Consider the following 10,422-nt stretch of genomic DNA (forward strand, 5'->3'; position numbering starts at 1 on the left):
CTCATCTCAAGAGGCACAGCCGTTGATTCTTTTCCATAGAACAAGACTATCCGAGATTTACTTCATCTATCGTACCATAACAGAATTGAGTCTCATTTTAGGGATCCATCAGTCCAACCTAACCCCATCCAGTCCCATGGGTAAGCCAACCGCCCAATCACTATAGGTGATAGGATCCATTTAGGAATTTGGTTATGTTTTACCCCGAGTACCAGGGAAAAGAGTTCCTAGGCCCCTTAGCTGGCACTTCATGCAAACTTCAAGATAGTAACACCACTTACACACCCAATATGAAATTGCCTGTTTCACAAATTCAGCTGTCTTTAAAATAATCTTTTAATGAAACCATAGTATCACTAATAATAATCCTCCAAAATTTCCAATTGAATTCTAATTTCCAATCATTCTTTCATCGGTGTACCTATGGCATCATTGGCAACCTAAATGCTCACCCCACCAGTCCACTCAGGGGCCTTTTCAATAGTTCCTAGCTCATAGTACCCGAAAATATATTCACTTATAAAAATCCAGATGGACTCTCCATTGAAGATCAACAAGATCAACCAATAGATCCATATAAAAGAGCCATGGACTCATCCGGCCGTTGAGGACCAGCAAGGTCAATCAACCAGGTCCATGCCCGAGTTCAAAAAACAACTCTAACACCTTGTTCCATTTTCTTCCTCGACGCACGCATGGGTATCTTCAGCGACCCAGAGCCCGAGCACCGTATGGCTAGCACCCTCTAGGATCCTTTGCAAGTCACCTAGCGCTTCACTCATAGGCCGCTTCCTTGGTCCCTCATCCACCGTATCGGAAGCTCACCATTTAAATCGAACCAAGGCTGGTCAAAGACCTCGGCTGACCTTGCTATGCAAGACGTCCTCCAGTGACTCTCTGTCAGCTGTTATGTAACTTTATCACTTAGGTCTCCACGATCTCATTCAAAAGACGGTCAAAATGCTTCCCCAACATTCTTGACATAAAACAGTCATTTAAAAACAGGTCATAAATATAGTTTCTAATGAATTCTCATCTTTTCACATTGTTCCACATCATTTCTCGTTATTCCACATTCTTCTAAATCAATTCACTTTACTTAATCCACATCCAATCATATGTCTTCTCATCGTCCTTCTTCCATTCCTATCCGATCACATCATATTACATCTCATCACATCTCATCCATTCTCATCTACCCATATCCACATCACATCACATTACATCCATTCACATCTCATTTCATCTATTCACATCTACCTTGATCCACATCACTAAATCACATCACATCCCATCCATTTACATCTATCCTGATTCACATCACATCCATTCTTATCACATCTCATCTATTCACATCTATCCCGATTCACATCACATCACATCCATTCACATCTACCCTGATTCACATCACATCCATTCACATCTATCTGGATTCTCACATCTCATCCATTCACATCTATCTTGATTCACCTCACATCACATCACATTCATTCACATCACATATCATCCATTCACATCTATTTACATCACATCTCATCCATTCACATCACAGCACATCACATCCATTTTCCATCACATCACATCACATCCATTCACATCTATTTACATCACGTCACATTCACATCTCATCGCATCTATTCATATCCATCACATTCATTGCATTCCCATACCATCACATATATTCTATTCACATTACATCACATCCACGTCTATCCATATCATATCTCATTGATTCCATCCACATTACATCACATCCATATCGTATCATATCCATAGACATTCCATCTCATTCATCCACATCCATTCAGTCATTTACATGCACGTCTATCCACATCCATCCATACATTCACATTCACATCCACATATATTCACATCACATCACATTTCATCCACATCTCATCACATTCACATCCACATCCCTTTACACCACATCACATCTCATCCACATCCACATCCACATCTATTTACATCACATCACATCCTTTCACATCCACATCCACATCCATTTACATCACATAACATCCTTTCACATAACCTCACATCTCATCATTCATATCCACATTCATTTACATCACATTCTTTCACATAACCTCACATCTCATTCTCATCACATCAATCACATCCACATCCATTTACTTCACATCTCATCCTCATACATTTACTTTACATCTCATCTCATAACCTCACATTTCATTCTCATCTCATCATTCACATTCACATCCATTTACTTCACATCTCATCCACATTCATTTACATCACACCACATCCTATCACATCCCATTCACATCCATTTACATCCTATCCTATCCCATTCACATCTCATCACATCCATTTACATCCTACAACATCTCATTATCCTACCTTTTTGTCCCACTAGAGAGGTAGAAATATTAAAGGATTCTATTAGCAGTGAAGAATTTGAAGATAGGTGGAGGAAAGTGTACTATAAAAATGATTCCACTTTAGAGATGTATACAAGAAAACTGGCTATGGTAGCAATAGGGGAGGATTGGTTAAGGTAAGGGCCTTGAATCCATATTTCCTTCTCCTCCTTCGTACACGTGGAGGCACATTCGGGTTCTGAGGCCTTGGAGGACGAGGAGCTTTCTTCCAGTCAGGTCCCTTGGGGCGGCCATGACAAGGTTGTGGTGGAGGCTCTACTAACTGTTATTGTGGTGGTTCTTGTATATATAAAATACCAGGCATGCTCCCCTCACTTGTAGAGCCTCCTTGTCATCTGCCTATTGCTTGGACTTCCTCTCCTGTTAGAAGGGGATTTATATTGGTAGGGAGGGTCTTCCCAGCACGTTGCCTTTGTGGAGATGGAATATTTTTTCCTTCCTATGGTGGAGGACCTTGATCTTGCTCATTGTCAGTTGATGATTCCATACTATTGGGATCACGAGGACGCTTGCTAGTACTAGTAGGCAGCATTGGCATGCCAAGGAGGTACTTTACACATGTAGTATTCTTAGTTTGAGCCATGGGTGAGAAAGTGAGGAGAGTGAAAGTGAAATGACAAAAATGAGGCCATATAGTCGTATGATAGGCACTTCACCATTAGTTCAAATTTTCAAAAATGGCAATTTAGTGTGAAACGAAAAAAAAAGTCCTTTACAATTTAATGTTGTTTCACCCAAAATTTGCCATTTCTAGCCATTCTATCATGCCATGCAGCATGGCGTGTTGGCCCACTACTTTGGTTCCATTTAGCCATATTGGTCTCCTTAATGTGGAGTTGGACTGCTTTTTCAATTGGAGATGCCTTTGCTTTCTCCTTCAATAAGCTTCTACTCAATGTGTATCGAAAAAATCAATCAAACATTTCAATGAGATAATTTGTTCATGTCACCTCTCCACCATGATGAGTGTTCTTGAAATAGATTCCCTTTGCCCTATAATGTGACTTCTCTGTACCTTGGGCACTCCACATGTTGAGGGAACCATACTTTTCCAAGTAATATGATCCACGAGCGTAAACAACAGTAGAAAAAATATGGACTCAAAAAGGGCCCCTGTAAGGGCTCTCTCTCTCTCTAAAAGATCATGTTTTGGCTATATTATAATAGATTCACCTATTTTTTTAATTAGTTTTGCCCTTGGGGAAAGGAATTATGAAATTCACCCATTTTACCCCATTTGATTGGTGTGTTGTGTGAAGTTGAGTTGGGAAGGTTCTTGTGGCTTCCCAACCACATCTTTAATGGGCATCATGGACTTTTGTGTGGCCATCATTCCCACTTAATATCAACTTTGCAATCATAAATAGTGAGGTTAGGTTTTTGACTTGATTGTTTTTTAGGCACCCATACCTTCTTTGTTACTTGTCTTGGGGAATAGTGCTTTTAACAGGGCTCTATTCTTGCAGTCTTTTTCTTTTCCAACCCTTCTAGACTAGTTTAGATGTAGTAGTTCGGGGTGTGTCGGAAATATTACGGGAACTAGAGTTGAGAATACTTCATCTCAGAAAATATAGATATGGAGACTTCAGGTATGACTGGTGAAGTGATGGGGTATGAAGAAGAGAGTCTATCAAAGTTGTGTTTCTCTAATAACACAAATGATGATGAAGATGCTGGCATGGACTAGCAATCAGATGCTATTGAAGATTTGGATAGTGGTGGGGATAGTAATGTGGATGTTTTATTGAAAGACACCCTAGAGGATGATGATGAATCTGTGGGTCTAGATGATGTTGAGATGAATACAATTTTGGATGATGCTCTGATATATTTTATATGTGCTGATATGAACTCCAAGAAGGACCATGCTTCTGATATATGCCAGAAAGATACTTTGGATGATACTCATGAAGTGCCCATGGACTGAGGTGATAGTGAGCAAGATGATGCCTATGTGGATGTTGGATTGTATGTTGATAATGATGAAGTTTTTGATGATGTGAGAAGTTTGTGAAAAGAAGAGGCTGAGGATGCTAACAAAGAAGAGCAAAAGGTTGTTGATGTGGGTTTCTTGGATGATGATAGTATAAAAGATGTGGCTGAGATGTTCTTTTGTGATGATGAAGGTGTGTTGGAGGAATGGAATAACAGTTTGATGGGGGAACAGAGAGCTACAAACTATTCTCAGATGTGTGGTTTTTGAGTTGACAATAGTGCAGGGTTTGGAGGGAGCTGGACAGTAAGCTTGCATGGATAATGCAGGTGGATGATGAAGCCAGGGCTAAAAAATTTCTCTTCTAACAGTCTACAGGTCTTTGACCTAGGGAATGGTTCAATGCAGCTAGATTGCTTTGGAAGAGGGTTTTGTGCCCATTTGATCCAGGTGGAGAATCAACCAGAGTTTGAGCTATCTGTAGGATTTATAATAGGTTTTTTCAAATAAGTGGTTGAGCATAAGTTCTCTAACAAAGGGAGGGGTTTTGCAAATAATGATAGGATTTTTCTTGGACCAAAGAATATGCGCAATGGAGGTTCCTGCCCAAACCCCATGAAAATAATAAGTCAAATAGAGTACGTATATGAAGACCTTAGGAAAAGGGATGCTGCATGGTCACCAACCTCAAGTAAACAACCATTAATTGCTGTAGTGAAGTGGACCTAGAACATTTGCATGTGCATATGGCGGCATGGTAGCTGACAAAAAAAGAAATAGCTGCTGTAAGGCGCAACATAGTGGGGGACATTTGGGTGAATTGGAGAATTGGGAAACAATTGGAAGATATTGGTGAAGAAGGGAGAACATTGAGAAGGGGAGGAGACCCAAGGTTTTGTTTTCGATAGCAATTGTTGTTTCTTTTTGGTTCATGTGGATCACAATGAGACTGATTTGAGGAGATTTGGGTTTGTTCAGAGCAGAGAGTGCATAGATGTGACAGAGGATCTTGTAGGAGGCTTAATGCTTTAGGATTCCTTGTTGCAGCTCTGTTGGAACTTAAACCTATCCAAAGATTGCTCAATTCCTTATATGTGTGCTTGGTCGTTGCCTGCAAATGTGGTTGCAGAGCCTTCTTGTGTTTGGTTTTGTAATATTGAAGAGATGAGACAATCTTGTTGTTGTGGATTCCCCCTTGCTCTTGTTTCTTGTCTTATTGTTGATATCCCTATGTCTTAGGGATGTTGAGACCTTGAAGTTTCTTTGTCTATCTGATGAAATTTAAGAGGTTGGTATGTGTCTATTGTGAGTGGATACAGAGACTTTTGTTTTGATGTATTGTTGCAATATGGTGGTGTTTTGCATGAGTTGATGGACATGAACCATTGGGGTGTATTGGCTTGATATTTGGATGTTGATTTTGAGTCAGTTTTGACTCATTCACAACTCACTCAATCAAAATCTGTTGGGAGGTATAGGGTCAGTTGGGTGTCAGCAGAGCAGCTGGCCATCATAATGATGAGCACGTGGTATAGGGATGTTTTTCTAACTAGTACTAGTTGAGGGGAAGTGATTATGTGCCCTAGTTGACTATTTTGGATGTGTCTGAGGAAAAATGTGAGAAAGATTGGGTGTCTTATATTGTGAGGCGATATCTTGATAAGTTAAAAGACTTTTGGGGGTTTATAGCTATGAGAGGACATTTTGGAGAATTTTAAAATTATTGTAGACCTCGGAGGTAGAAGGTTTTGTGGCTGAATTCTAAGGAAGAATTTAGTCTGGTATAGTCGGGAGGTGGTCAGAGAAGGGTTGGTAGGATAGTCAGGAAGGTCTAGGGAGTGTGCCTACTATAAGTTCGCAGATGTTAGAAGATCGTAACAGATAATACTGGAGGATCAATTTTGGACTAGAGTAAGCCATCCAATTATGAAAGTAGAAGAAAGACAGAAGTTGCCTTGTTTGAGGGCCAAGAGAGTTTATGTTCAGACAATGGTCAGATGAGGGTAGCTACTTATTTTTGAGGGGTTATAAGATAATGATTTGGAGCTATCTGACCATGGAGGACACTTTGGGACTCTGGAGAGCATATTTCTGACAGGATACAAATAGAGAACTTCAGAGGCATAATCTTAGCATTCTACATCATCTGGAGATGAGTTTAGTCATCTGGATGTCAGCTATGATCAGGAGAGGTTGTTAGTGGTAGATCAGACCTTAGAGGACAACCTGAGTTTAGTCATCTGGAGAGCATATTTCTGACAGGATACAAATAGATAACTTCAGAGGCATAATCTTAGCACTTCTACATCATATGGAGATGAGTTTAGTCATCTAGATGTCAACTATGATCGGGAGAGGTTGTTAGGTGGTAGATCAGACCTTAGAGGACAACCTGAGTCAGGTGCTAGATTGTTTAGGGAGGCTGGGAGGGTATTAAAGTATCCCATTGGGGAAGTTGAGAACCAAGGGATAGTGGCTAGGTGTTCTGGTGCCTTCTATTGTTATTTTTGCTGGGATATAGTTCTTGTGATAGACTCCTCTTATGGCGGTGTGCTTCAGATGGAGATATAGACGCAGTATCTCCTAAAGCCATCACTGTCATCATAGTATCCCTATGACTTTAACAACTATCATAGGATCCCTATGCATTTCACAATCATCATTCGAGAACCCAACATTGATGAATATGAGGGTACTGGTTCTTAAAGGTTCACTCTATGGTGGAAATCTTGCCTTTACTTGACACACTACCATCCTTTCCTTGGGATGCTTATAGTGCTTTGGTGTAGATATTTTAGCTTTTTCCTCTTAGAAAGACAAAATTTGTACATAAGTACTAGAGGTGTCCTTCGTGTGCAACTCCTTGGATTTCAAGTTTTGGTCAAACCATCATTCGTGCTTGAGATTCTCCCATTATCATCCCATGGAGAGAAGTCACTCTAAACAATGAGTCATGAAAAATGACAACAAAATCATATAAACGACAACTCAAGTCCATTTTTGAAAAAAAACCAAAAAATGTACCTTTTTCAAATTTATGGGGACAAACGACACACTTTCATCTCAAACATTAAAAAAAACCACTAATTTTGTGAAAAAAGAATGTATAAAACATTACTTACATTTTGTTGTTGTAAACCTAAAAATTTCCAATATTATTAATCGAAAAAAGAGTTCTCTTCTTCAATTTGGAAAACATGATAAATTACAAAGGATAAGAAACTCTTCCAATCAACTAGGAGAGTCATTGGACCTTTTGCTTTAAAATATCAATTGTTTTCTAATGCAAGTGTGCAAAACTTTCTTAGTCAAATCCATACAAAAGAATTTCTATATCATGTAAATTAAGCATGATTACATGTCGATGAATTCCACTTTTCTTTCCTTTTTTGCTTTGTTTAAGCATCTCTAGATGATACTTTCCCTTGAGCATGGATACGTTTTATACCAATACACGTTTCTGAATGCATGTTGTACGTAGCATGCTATCCACAAATTAATCGGTGGTAAAATTGACATTACTTTTAGACCCAATATAATTTAATAAAACTCTCTTACGTGGGACTAGTGCATTATCTAAGAAATAGTCCATGGCAATAGAAGAGGTTTATTGAAAGCAAAGATGTCTCTAGATTTAGATAGAAATCCAACAATCCAAATGGTCAAATTTTAGATAGTAGTGAGTATTACAATTTATCAGTTTACTTTATTTTGATCTCACAGTTTGATTTAGAGTTACAGCCTTTGTTAAAACACAATTTTTAGTTTATAACAGTTAGATTTTGAGCCATGAAAATGGCAACAGTTGTTGTTTTGAAAATTTGGATTCTCGAATCCACTTTGTCGACAAAGCGGATTCTAGAGTCTAAAATTCCGTGACATACTGACATTTCTATCATGAAAGTGAAATTTTCATCCAAAAAATTGAAATTTTTGGTCCATAATGAACGAAAATTTCACTTATATTGGATGGAAAATTTAGTCCGTCTCAATGGATAAAAGTTTTCTTGGATAGGAAAAAAAATTCATCGACGAATTTTTTTTTCATCTCGATTAGAATTTGGTTTCCAAAATGCACTTGGATTCTTGAATCCAAATGTCCGTCGTCGAGATAGATTGAAATTTTTGTTGACAAAAATTGATGAAAATTTCCGTTGATGGATTGAAATTTTCACCGGACAAAAATTTCAATCTGTCATGGAAATTTTTAAATCAATGAAAATTTATGTGAATCGAATTTTTTTCCATCAATCCAATCTAAGTTTTCAACATCACAAAAAATATCTATCGAAGGATCGAACTTTCCATTAATGAGAATTTCAGTTCATCGAATGGAGTTTTTTTTTGGTGACGGTATTTTTTTTTACCAACAAATATTTTTGTCTATTATTGCCAAACTAAAATTTTCACTTGATAAAAGTGAAATTTATGTCTATTTTATGAACTGAAATTTTTCCTTTTTTGTTCAAATTTGTCAGTCTGTTTATGGATTTTTGGATTCCATAATCCAGTTTGTCAACAAAGTTGAATGTAGAATCCAAATTTCCATCAATTTTTCAAAACGACAAGTGTTATCTTTTTCATGGCTCAAAATCTAACCGTTATAAACTAAAAATTGTGTTCTTGCAAAGTCTATAACTCTAAATTGAATTGTTAGATCAAAATAAAGTAAATTGATAAATTGTAGTACTTACTATAGTCAAAAATTTGATCATTTGGATCGTTGGTTTTCTATCTGAATCTAGAGAAATATTTTCATTCAATAAGCCTCTTCTATGGCCATGGACTCCATATACCTAGTTACCTTAACAATGATTGGGATGAAGTTAGTTCAGTTAGTTAAGACTCTTGACTACGTTAGAGTAAAAATATCCTGGAGGAATCGCCCGTGCTTTCCGGGTGGGGGAGTTTTTCCGGGTTCGGTTTTGGAAGAACCGAGGGACTAGTCTCTTGTCCGGATATCCGTGGGCGAGGCCCCGAGTGAGAGGCCCTACCCCGCGCAAGAAGTGCTACTTCCGCTACCCCCAAGTTCGTTGCGCGGAGGGGATAGGGATCTTTCAACTTGGATGTCCCTAAGGAAAAAATGCCAATTAGTAGAGCAATCCCTTAAACCCTCATTTCAGAAGAGGAAGAGACAGTGTCTAAAGACATTGTTTTCATATGGGAAGGATGAGTATGTTAATGTTCTAGAACAAGCGCACATAGGAGTCCCTAGAGGACACTTTAGAGGAGACATCATAGCAAGATTCAAATTCCTATATGCGGGTGTTAACCCCATTTTTTAGATAACCTAATAATTGTCATATGAAATGGCACTACAAACATTGTAATTATGAGAAGAGTTAACAATGCCACTAAACTATGTATCTTATAATCACATAGTTCATCTTTCTTTAAGTTTTGGGCACCCAAATCTAGCTAATGGCTAGTGGTATAAATAACAACATTGTCATAATGCAAGGCACAATATCGCTTTTGTGCCAAATCCAGTGTAGCATTTTCTCCTTCCTGTCTTGTGTCTATGGTGTAAGAGAGAGAGTTATGAGGAGAGAGATCCTAATTCTTGGTGCATGTTCCTCTTATGCTTGTGTTTACGAGTTTGAGGGTGGAGAGGAGTGATTGTCCTTGTGAGAAGAGTGGTAGCCTGATTGGAGCTAGCTACCACTATTTAGCTAGGATTATTTAGAGGTATGATCTTGGTAGATGTCGGCAAGTTTCCCACGACGTGTGTTAAGGTAAGAATTGTCCATTACAATAGGAGAGTGATAGTGCACCATGTAACATTTTTGGCACCCGCCCCGCTACCTGTTGGGGAACCACGAGTCTCTTTTCCACTCTTTTCGCACTCCTTATCATCTTCTTACAAGTCTTTTTTCCTTTAACATGACTTCTTGAAGCTATGTGATTGGTTGAGAAGAGGAGAAATTATAGGTAAGGTTGTGAGAAAAGAGGGAAAAAAAAAGAGAAAAAGAAGGGTTGTTTTTTTTAATTTTAGCATTTGAAATTATTGTTTTGCATTGTTTTCATGGTGGTAACTCCATAACCAACATGCCATGATTATACAGGGAACACCCATTTACTACATTT

The sequence above is a fragment of the Cibotium barometz genome, chromosome 33 (genome assembly GCF_041138505.1).
Source record: "Cibotium barometz isolate CiBa-2024 chromosome 33, ASM4113850v1, whole genome shotgun sequence".
Taxonomy (NCBI): domain Eukaryota; kingdom Viridiplantae; phylum Streptophyta; class Polypodiopsida; order Cyatheales; family Cibotiaceae; genus Cibotium; species Cibotium barometz.